Below are 12513 nucleotides of genomic sequence, written 5' to 3'. Positions count from 1 at the left end.
TTTATTGAAACCCATGAGATTGAGAAGGGATGTTCTTGGATTCTAACATACAAATAGGTTGTAGGGATTCCGGCCGATTAACCCCCCCCTCCCCCAAAATCCACCCTCCTAGGTCGATCCCACGCCTTCAACAAATCCAAAGGTGCGGACTATTATTCTTAGGTGTCCTAGTACCAATTCTAGTATAAGCTTAACAATTTTGATCGTTTGGATGTAATATTTGAAATTCTAGAGAAACCCTAGGAAGTATATGTTTGTGAAATTGTATGGATTTGCATGTTTGGCTCTCTTGATGTCGTTCTTACCTCTCACATGATTTTGTGTATGTATGATTACGTGATTATGCCTTATTTGATTTCTTCATGTATTGTGCCTTATAGATATATGATGTCATTTCGCTTGTGCATATGATTTCGTAGTATGGGGAAAGTTCTTAACTTCCTCATAGGCCCACACAACTCATATGCACTTGTACATGATAGCGATATCTTGCTCGTTGAGAATATGTGATTTGTATGATTGAGATGCATGAAAACATGATGTGAAATGCTATTTGATAACTTGGATTGTCAGTATGTCATGGATCACCAACACACTATTGGGTTGGTTAGGAACAGAATGAGAGACGGTAGTCCCATCGGTAGGACTATACTATGGAAAGACCCGTGGGTTTGGGCAGGTGTGTTCGGGTGGCTGTAGTTCGACTACAAGGTCCCTTGTGCCAGATGTCACTCGTCCCACGCTTGCCTGACTCGCGTGGTCTAGCCTATTGTCTGACCAACCTTATTTGTTAACCTAGTTTGCTTACATATGTATGGAACTTGATCCACCCTACAACTGTTGTAGCTCATCAATAACCCACTTAAAACTAGTCCACAGTCTTGTGAGTCGGGCATGGTGGAATGAGACACTGTATCCGAGCTGTCGGCCTATACTGGGGTACCGCGCCTCCCCGTAGTGATTGTAAGCGATCCCTTTCTCTCAGCACTCCTCATGTGCTTGAAGTCAGGGATGAGGAACCCGACAGGATCATGGACCGTGAAGTCTCGGCCTCACACATTGGGGGGTCTTGGCCCCGCAACCAGTTTAGGGCATTGATACGTGGGGTGTACCAGCTTTCCCAACCTTCTAGATGAATGAACCTAATTAATAACTCGGCTAACACAATCGCATTGCATTGCATTAGTTAAGGTGGCGACTCAGCAGTCGAGGTCGCTCTGAGGGAGTGTTGTCATGCGCGATCGTTAGATGGAGTCGCTCGAGGGAGCGTCGTAGCGAGGGCATGCATCATATCATCCGGCATGCATGCGCATTAAAAAGATTAGTTAGATGTTTATAATTGACTGCTTTTCATTAAGATCATATTATAATTGATGCCTGTGATAACTTAAGATTAATAGCACCCACTGAGTTGATCACTCACTTCCACTCTGGGACGGTGTTTTAAAACACCAACCAGACCTGTTCATAGATGTAAGTAACTCAGGGCTAGAGGAGCCTGGTGAGGCGAGCTTCGAGGAGGAGACTAGCTGTCATACTTTCAGATGATGGAGGGTTCTCCGCCAGCTTGAGAGGCGGGATTGGATCACTGAGAAGGGGGCTCAGTTCTGTTCTTTTGGACTTATGATTCTTTTGCGATTTTGTTAGGTAGCGTCATGTGTGACCCTTTTATTCTTTTGGACATGTATATAGATATACGTTGAATCTCGTTCTCTCCAGTAGACTTGTGTGATTATGTTTCATGTTCCAGAAAATTCCAGGTTACGCAATTAAAGCGGATTAAATGCATATTAATGAACTTGAGAGTTAAGCGTATGCGTGATCCCCGATTTTCAGGGCGTTACAAGTTGGTTTCAGAGCATGGTTTGGAATTAATTAGGCCATGGGTTATGAACCCACTAACGCATTCGCTGACCTGAGAGGTTACGCAATAGAAACTACGAAATCCTAGGAACCACCCTACTCCCGGACAAGGAATAGAGAACTTGACGGTGCGGCTCGATTCGATTAACTAGAAAGTTCTGTGTCTTCCTCTCTCGTTAAACCTAGAAATTCACCATCATGGGATTGGAAATCCCATATTACATTTTTCAAAACAATGCTTGTTTAGCAAGCCGATGAAATAAATTTGGAAATCCCACCCCACTCATTTCAGGCACAGCAGTCCCAACCTTGAGTTGGGATTAACCTTGCAATCCTAATCAGTACAACTTAATGCCGCTAGCTAAGTAGGCCAAGGATTGAAATTCCCTTTTTCCAATATATCTTTTTAGATATTCACCTGTCCTTGCTCTATTTTCGAACTTTCCCTGTATACTGATAGAGATGAGTCATACACTGAACGATTGGGCAGCAGGAGCCCTCATCCAAGTCCAAATGAGCAAATACTAGGCCGAACAGGTTAGTTTTGACCCGCTCGGGGGTTATTAGGTAGGGGCAAGCGAAATTTTAGTGAAAACAGAGAGAATGGAGAAAAATGGGGTTTCAAACACTATCCAGGAAGAATTTCTCGAAACGGATAGGCACACTGCATAGATCAGCTCCTCTTACCCCAAATCCATATATAGAACTTCCCCGGGGGCCTTATCGGTGCTCGGAAAACGGCGACGCAAGTGGACCCCGCCGACCGCACTCCGCCCACGTGCACGCCCGGCTCGCGCACCCCGCCCGCCCACCTACTGCAACCACGCACACCCCGCCCTCGCGCTACCCTGCCCGAACCACAGTGACCACGCGGGACCTCGCCCGCTCAGCGTGGCCCCCGCCCGATGATCCAGACCGTCCGCGGGACCTCGCCCGACCGGCGTGGGCCCTGCCCAGATGTCCAGCGTACACACGGGACCCCGCCTGACCGGAGTGGGCCCCGCCCAGACCCCAAAAATGAGATTTTTCCCCTTGGCCATTAAAAATCCGAGTGGGGCCCATTTCTAATGCAATCTAAAAGACCAAAACCCCTCATTCTTCCCCTTTTTCACTCTCAAACCCATTTTCAACCCACCATTCTCCAACATCATTCTATAAACCTATCTTCAAAGGCCCTTCTTTCAACAACTACCACCTCTTCTTCTTCACTTTTAACCCACCTTCACCCTTCTCCCTTCTCATCTTCTTCACCTTCACATCTTCCTTCTCCAAACCCCATTCCTTAACTCATTCCCATTCTCAACTTCCATTTCCTTCTCCCATATATCCCATTCCCTCTACTCCAAACTCAATCCCCCAAATCCCCTTACTTCAAAACCCTTTCCATTCTCATCTCTCAAAGCACACCTTTTACAAAGCCCCTTCACAAACCCAAACAACTCTCACATCTGATTTTTCAACCCATCATTTCCAAAATCCACTCCTATACCCATTCTCAAACCCAACATTAAACCCACTCCTAGGTCTATCCTCAAGTCTTTCCTAAGACCATTCCTCCAACGATCCACTCACATCTCCCACACCTAAATCCATCCTAGCCAAAGGGAATGGATTTTCTAGCAACCGTTGCCTCTCTCTTCTCCATCCCGGTGATCCTATCACTCATGGGTAAGAAGAGGCCGGCTCCCGTTGAGCTTGGACCGAGCCGGGAAAGGCGAAGCAAGTAAAAAACTGATCCGAAGGGGAAGAAAATTGCGGAAGTTCGATCCAAGTGGAGGAATGACTCTCCAAGGGCTCTCGCGATTCAAGCGTCCCAACCACCCATTGAAGACTTGGGGAATTTTTGCGTACGCAACGTCGCCTTCGAAGCCTCCGTAGAGGAGCACTTGTTCGATGATATCGCCCTACTCGGTCTGTTCATGAAAAAGGGATGGGGCCAAATATTCTATGGAGATTCCTAGGCGGATGAAGGACGGGTTAGGGCCTTCTACGTGCGGATCAGAAACCCTCAATTCAAGCCCTTAGGTTTTGATATTGTGGTGGGAAGCAACAGGTTCCCGTTCAGGGTGGCAGACATTGTAGACGTACTTGGCGTGCCACTGGGGGAGGTGCAGATTGAGGAGGGAAACTTGGATACGAGTCGAGCCCGCGACGAGCGGGCATGCTTTGTGTGCGGACAGGTTGTCCAATGGAGGCGAGAAGTCGGCTTGAACGCATTCAACTTGACTCCAGAGTACCGTGTGCTTCACCGCATTGGCACCCACAATGTCTATCTGAGGTTGAAGAACCATACCAAGTGTTCCCGCTATATGGTGGAGTTCTTATACCAGATAGGCCAAGGAACAGACGTATGCCTCCCCAGTGTGGTGCTCCATCAGATCGTGAGGGCCGCAAGGGCGACCCGGAAGGACATATGCCTCCCCTTTGGCCGTCTAGTCTGTCGGCTGGCTCAGCATTATGACGTGGGAGGATCGGATGGAAATTATATACCGACGCTGATCTTAGGAGACGATATATTGAACAATATGAAGATAGGCACAAAACAGCGACAGGCCCACATCGATTGATATGGGGATCCGGTCGAAGAAGAAGAGGATAGCGACGGAAGCGAGGATGATGAGGATGAGGAAGAAGTTGAAGGGGCGGGAGGAGCTGACAAGATCGGAGAAGCTGGCAGGGAGCTACTTACCATCCCAGACATACGTGAGCGCTTGGATGCGCTCAAGGCAGAGGTGACAAAGATCAAGAAAACTCAAGCAAAGAACTAAACGAAGCAAGAGAAATGGAACAAGAAGATGTATCGAGCCATAAAGGCCCTGATCTGTTGCAGCAAAGGGGAAGAGGCACCCCCGCTTTCGCCCGACTCAGACGAGTAGCACCTCCACTCAACTGATGATTAACAGTCTGTTTTAAGTTGTTTAGGTCTAATCTTATGTACTGACGGATGCGTAAGACTTTTACTTATCTAGCTTATATTTTCTTTCCAATTAGTATATCTAGTAATCTATGTAATCCATGTTGTAGCATGTAACTGGCCATGTTAATGGCATTTTGAGATTAATGCTAATGTATGGATTGTCTTGAAGTTCTCTTTGCTAGAGTGTGCCTTGCTTGTGTTATGACTATAGTCATGAATAACAGGCTATAAGCCTTGTATGTCTAGTGTACACGATGCTCTAGCGACTAACGCTCTAAAGAATTTATTTCCAGGAAATGCCTCCACGACCGGAGGGTCGATATGTCCGCCTACCCCATGATGACCTGGTTGATAGGGACCAGCTCCCCGAGGAACAACAAGGCACACTTGGGGCTAGCAGTTCCCAAAATATGGGTAGTACTACCCAAGAGGCGGCCCTGAATGCACCCCCATCGCAAGCCCGACACCCGTACCTCCTCCGCAACAGGCCATGAATCAAATGGGCCATATATTGCTTCTCATGGAGTAACAACAACAAATGATGGCCTCAAATATGCAATAACAACAACAGATGATGGCTACGGTTATGGGAGCCTTGGCTCAGAATTTGGGCATGCCACAACCTGAAGCACCCAGCTTAGCCACGCCCGCGACCGACACGAACAACCTATATGAGCGGTTCTAGAGGCATAGGCCGCCTACTTTTGCCTGCACCCACCGCCCAGAGGAAGTGGAATACTGGCTTAACAGGGTCATCAAGCTACTGCGGCCTCTCCATTATTTTGAAGCGGAAAATGTCGAGCTCATCTCATATCTCTTTGAGAAGGAGGCGGACCTATGGTGGGAGAGTGTCTTCCGATCCATTCCTGAGAACCACATTTGGACGTGGGCGGCGTTCGAGGCCCACTTTAATGAGAAGTATATCCCTCAATCGTATCAGCATGAGAGGGAGAATGAATTTCTCCACCTCCAACAAGGGGGGATGAGTGTGGCTTAATATGAGAACCACTTTACGGAACTCTCCCGTTACGCTTTTGAGATGATCGTTAATGAGGTGATCAAAATGAGACGGTTCGCGGCGGGGTTAAGGAGCGGCATCCGCTCCAAGATGTGTTGTGCCAGTATCAGATCATATGCCAAGCTCATCGAGATGTCGATTCGGGCAGAGCAGGATGATGAGCGAGTCTCACGGACCCGTTCACAGTTAGGGCCACGAAACAGGATGGAGGGACCGTCCTCTTCCTTTACAGGAAAAAGGCCACGCCCGAACTCTCCGCCTCGATTGGCCGCTGCACCGGCCCCCTTCTGCATGACCTGCCCAGACATGTAGCTATTGCAAGAGGGCAGGGCACTCCGAGCCGTATTGCTTTACGAGGATGAGAGACTCAGCTTCACGCCGCCACAACGCATCAATAGGCCCCTACAACAGGCTTTGCAGATTCTGCCCCTAAGGGCAATGGGGCCTAGTCAACAGTTTCGCCGTCCACCCCCACCTCAGTTTAGACCGCCACAACGGCCCATGTAACGACTGAATTTTTCATAGCAGGATCGGGTTCATGCTTTAGCGGCCGATGGCCAAGATGCAGTTATTCCCAACCCTACAGCCTTCGAGGTGACGGCCAATGTTCAAGGTACTCCCATATTTCTGCTAGTGGACACTGGAGCTACTGTTTCCCTCGTATCGCATGCAACCGTCAAGCGCTTAGGGCTACGCCTCACTCCTATCATAGGGGTGAGAATCATTGCCGCCGCTGGAACTATTTATGAAGCGATGAGGATGTGTTGTGATTGCCCCATAGACTTGGGGGGCAAGGTGGTACTCGTCGATTTGATCGCAACTAAGATTTTCCATTACGACGTCATCCTGGGTATGGACTGGTTGACACCGATGAAGGAGAAAATCGATTGTGAAACAAGGACTGAAAATATACGAGGGCGACGGAGTTCTCTTCAAGTTCCCATTTCAGGTCAGCCACCAAGAAAGAATTTTGTGTTATGCTTCATTGGAGGAGGGTTATCATGGGCCCTCGATAACGGACACACCCGTGGTCCAAGATTTTTGGGACGTGTTTAAGACCATACCTAGACTTCCACCTCGACGTGAGATAGACTTCACGATCGATTTGGTTCCAGTGCTAAGCCCATCTCCTTGCTTACTTACCGCATACCCCCTTGTGAGATGGAAGAACTGCGGACTCAAATCGACAATTTGCTAGAGTCAGGCTTCATCCGACCCAGTGTATTGCCATGGGGAGCCCCCGTCCTATTCGTAAAGAAGAAGGATGGCTCTCTACGACTATGTGTGGATTACAAGAGATTGAACTAAGTGACGGTTCGGAACAAGTACCCGTTGCCCAGAATCGACGATTTATTCGACCAGTTGAGGGGTGCTCAATATTTCTCAAAGATCGATCTACAATCAGGGTACCATCAGCTATGAGTTAGGGACGAGGATGTACAGAAAACGGCCTTCAGGACCTGTTTTGGCCATTACGAGTTCTTGGTTATGTCGTTTGGGCTCACCAATGCCCCAACGGTCTTCACGGACCTCATGAACAGAATCTTTAGGCCATTCTTATACAGATTCGTCATCGTGTTCATCAACAACATATTGATTTATTTAAAGAGCTGTGAAGAGCATGGAGAATATTTAAGGGCAGTCTTTGAGACCCTAGAGAAAAATAAACTGTTTGCACAATTTAGAAAATGTGCCTTCTGGAAGGAGGAGGTCAAATTTCTCGGACATGTAGTGTCCAAGGAAGGGATATCTGTGGATCTACCAAGGTGGCGGCGGTACAAGATTGGAAGCAACCGAAGTCGGTTACGGAAGTGTAAAGTTTTCTTGGTCTCGCAGGCTATTACCGTAGATTCATTAGAGACTTCTCGAAGATAGCCCGACCGTTATCCCAGCTAACTCGGAAGGACCTCAAAAATGCCTGGAATGAAAAAGCAGAGGCAGCCTTCCAAGAGTTGAAGGACAAACTGACGTCAGTGCCTGTGCTTGTGCTACCTGAGCAAGGGGTCAAGTACACTGTTTATACAGACGCCTCTGGTGTGGGCTTGGGTTACGTGCTCATGCAAAAGGATAGGGCGATTGCGTATGCGTCTCGGCAGTTAACGAAACACGAAGAGAACTACCCTACACATGACCTCGAGCTTGCGGCGGTAGTTTTCGCATTAAAGATATGGTGACACTATCTTTATGGTGAGGAGTTTGAGCTCTTTTCTGATAATAAGAGCCTCAAATACATCTTCACCCAGAAGGACCTGAACATGAGACAGCGTCGCTGGATGGAAACGTTAAAGGACTTTAAGTTCAATGTCTCATATCACCTTGGCAAGGCCAATCTGGTGGCGGACGCCTTGAGTCGCAAAAAGACAATCGAATTTGCGGCCCCGCTAATGGTGAGAGAGTGGGATATGGTGAAATTCGTTCGGGACTTCGACACGAAGCTAACCGTGGAGGAGCCGTACGAGGTCATATCCCACATTCAGGCCCAGCCCCTGGTTGACAGTAAAATCATTGAAGCCCAGGAAAACAATGAGTTATTGAAGAAGATGAGGGAAAGAGCAAAGAAGGACAGGAAGTTTGATTGAAGGATCGGTACCGATGGGGGATTGCGGTATTGAGGCCGCCTCTGTGTTCCAAATCTTCAGGGACTACGAGAAGAAGTCCTAAATGCCGCTCACAACTTCAGGTTAGCGATGCATCCGGGTAGTACCAAAATGTACCAGGATCTGAAGTGAAATTATTGTTGGGATAACATGAAGAAGGAAATAGAAGAGTATGTGTTCCGATGCCTCACGTGTCAACAAGTCAAGGCTGAGCACCGCCGACCCCCGGGCCTATTGCAGCCCATGCTCATTGCGGAGTGGAAGTGGGACTTCATATCTATGAACTTCATTGCCGGTTTGCCCAAGACAAGGAAGGGGCATGACTTAATATGGGTGATTATGGACAGGCTAACCAAATCAGCCCATTTCCTGCCAATCAAGACATCTAGGTCCGCCGATGATTTGACCAAGCTATATATCAAGGAAATCGTGCTGCTCCATGGTGTCCCATTGGAAATTGTGTTGGACCGGGACATAAGATTCACGTCGATCTTCTGGACCCGCATCCAGGAGGCCATGGGAGTGAAGTTGAAGTTTAGCACCTCCTTCCACCCGCAAACGGATGGGCAAACCGAGCGGGTGAACCAGATTTTGGAAGACATGTTGCGGGCTTGTGTTCTGGACTTTCAGGAGAGTGGAGACAATTGTCTCTCATATGCCGAGTTCGCCTACAATAATAGCTTCCAGGCTAGCATCGGTATGACGCCTTACTAGGCTTTGTATGGGCGTTCATGCCGAGCCCCGCATTGTTGGGAAGAAATTGGCGAGAAGAGTTTGCTAGGACCGGATTTGGTGCGGATCACGACTGAGAAGATTGGGATTATCCGGCGCCGCCTCTTGACGGCTCAAAGCAGGAAGAAAAGCTATGCCGACATAAGGCAGAGGGACTTAGAATTTGAAGCGGGGGACCACGTATTTCTTAAGATCTCCCCAATGAAGGGCGTTTTACACTTCGGCAAGAAGGGGAAGCTCGCGCCACGGTTCATTGGGCCATTCCAGATTTTGAACCGAGTTGGTGCAGTTGCCTATCGCTTGGCCCTACCCACGTCTCTAGCCGGAGTGCATAATGTCTTCCACATATCAATGTTGAAGAAGTAGGTCCCCGATCCTTCACATATCATTAAGTGGGAGCATGTGGAATTCAAGAAAAATCCCACATATATTCTCCGATCCACTCGAATACTGGATAGGAAGGAGCAGGTCCTACGCAACAAGGTTATCCCATTAGTTAAGGTACTATGAACCCATTACGATGAAGAGGAGGCCACTTGGGAGACGGAAGCAGAAGTCCGCAAGCATTACCCAACCCTGCTTCAACAATACGAACAGGTACAAATTTCAGGGACGAAATTTATTTGTAAGGGGGGTAGATTGTAACGTCCCGTCCAACCAGCTCAGTGTCCTGAGGCGTCCACGTAGGATTTGTCGCAGGACCGTTCGATTATACTACTCGTGGTGAGGAACCACAAATAAAATTAATCAAGGATTAACCAAATTGAGTGGACCAGACAGGTCATGATAGGACCTAGGGCGGGCCACCAAGCCAGATGGCCGGATACACTTAGCTTCAGCCCATATGGGCTATACCGCGACACAAGAGGGTCAAAAAATTATAAAAATTTAGGGAACCATAGATCTCATTGGGCTTGTGGTCCATCGTGGACCACAGACTCATCAGACACCCAGAAGTGGGATCTGACACTGGCTAAATGCACCCCACCAATGCCAGGATCAGAATCTGGCACTTGCTAATGAAACCGAGATACTAAGCTATCCAACTGTCGGATCTCTTCTACATTTACGGTGGTGGTCTAATGAATTTTTCTACACCCGTCTCCAAATTCTGGGACCCGATTGAGGAGTGGTGACCGTTGGTCGCAAATCGGACCCATACTACCAACCCTAGATTCGATCGTTCTCAAATTTCGTATGGCCCTTCATCGGGCTATGGAGCAGCTATTCTATGAATTCATGGCCAGGGGGCCACCAGAACTGCTCCAATCACCGGAATGGCCCCCACAGGGCCATTTAAAGATCGGGAACGTTGACTCAAACCCCACAACCATTCATCCGTTTGTTCTTAAATTTTATATGGCCCCTCATTGGGCCATAGGGCACCTGCCCACCAAATTTGGTGGCCAAAGGAGTGTTAGGGCTACCCCAACACTAATAGTGAGTCCTAGTAGGCTATTTTGGGGATTTAAGGAAACTTAAGGCCACTTGGCCCAAGTCTAGGAAATAAACCCTAGCTCTCTCCTCCATAACTTCCTCCATTTTTTTTGCCAACAACCAAGCTCTCCCTCATAACTTCCTACCTTCCCCAAATCATCAAACCCTCTCCCTCACCTCCTCCTCCCTTCTCCAACAACAAATCCCCCTCACAAACTCCAACCATCCACCAACCACCAACCTCTCTTATCTCACAATTCCCACCACCATAAAGAGAGAGAGAGAGAGAGAGAGAGAGAGAGAGAGAGAGAGAGAGGGAGTAAAGAAAGGAGAACAAGGTGGACCCTAAAGCAAGGTGGGGCCCAACGAAATCAACCCCACAACCCCCCTTACGTCTTCTCCAACAAGAACCCAACATTCTCGGCCGCCCTTTTCACTCCGTTAATCATCTAAGTAAGATCCATCACCCATTTTCATTGAAACCCATGAGATTGAGAAGGGATTTGCTTGGATTTTAACATACAAATAGATTATAAGGATTCCGGCCGATCAACCCCCCCGAAATCCACCCTCCTAGGTCGATCCCACGCCTTTAACAAATCCGAAGGTGCGGACTATTATTATTAGGTGGCCTAGCACCAATTCTAGTATAAGCTTAATTATTTTGATCGTTTGGATGCAATATTTGAAATTCTAGAGAAACCCTAAGAAGTATATGTTTGTGAAATTGTATGGATTTGCATGTTTGGCTCTCTTGATGTCGTTCTTGCCTCTCACATGATTTTGTGTATGTATGATTATGTGATTATGCCTTGTTTAATTTCTTCATATATTGTGCCTCATAGTATATATGATGTCATTTCGCTTGTGCATATGATTTTGTAGTATGGGGGAAGTGCTTAACTTCCTCATAGGCCCACACAATTTACATGCACTTATTCATGATAGCGATAGCTTGCTCGTTGAAAATATGTGATTTGTATGATTGAGATGCATGAAAACATGATATGAAATGCTAGTTGATAACTTGGATTGTCAGTATGTCATGGATCACTAACATACTATTGGGTTGGTCAGGAATAGGATGAGAGACGGTAGTCCCATCGGTAGGACTATACTATGGCAAGACCCATGGGTTTGGACGGGTGTGTTCGGGTGGCTGTAGTTCGACTACATGAGTTCCTTGTGCCTGATGTCACTCGTCCCACGCTCGCTTGACTCGTGTGGTCTAGCTTATTATCTGACCAACCTTATTTGTTAATCATATTTGCTCACATATGTATGGAAGCTAATCCACCATATAACCGTTGTAGCCCATTAATAACCCACTTGAAACTTGTCTACAGTCTCGTGAGCCGGGCATGGTGGAATGGGACACTGTGTCCAAGCTGTCGGCCTATGTTGGGGTACCACGCCTCCCCGTAGTGACCGCGAGCGATCCCTTTTTCTCGGCACTCCTCATGTGCTTGAAGTCGGGGATGAGGAATCCGACAGGATCACGGACCGCGGGGTCTCGGCCTCACGCATTGGGGGGGTCTTGGCCTCGCAACCATTTTAAGGCATTGATACGTGGGGTATACCAGCTTTCCTAACCTGCTGGATGAATGAACTTAATTAATAACTTGGCTAACACGATCGCATTGCATCGCATTAGTTAGGGTGGCGACTGACAGTTGAGGTAGCTCTGAGGGAGTGTTGTCATGCGTGATCGTTAGATGGTGTCACTTGAGGGAGCGTCGTGGCGAGGGCATGCATCATATCATCCAGCATGCATGCGCATTAAAAAGGTTAGTTAGATGTTTATGATCAACTGCTTTTCATTAAGATCATATTATAATTGATGCCTATGATAACTTAAGATTAATAGCACCCACTGAGTTGATCGCTCACTCCCACTCTAAGATGGTGTTTTAAAACACTAACCAGACCCGTTCATAGATGCAGGTGAC

The sequence above is a fragment of the Magnolia sinica genome, chromosome 8 (assembly GCF_029962835.1).
Source record: "Magnolia sinica isolate HGM2019 chromosome 8, MsV1, whole genome shotgun sequence".
NCBI classification, from domain to species: domain Eukaryota; kingdom Viridiplantae; phylum Streptophyta; class Magnoliopsida; order Magnoliales; family Magnoliaceae; genus Magnolia; species Magnolia sinica.
This window is presented reverse-complemented; position numbering follows the sequence as displayed.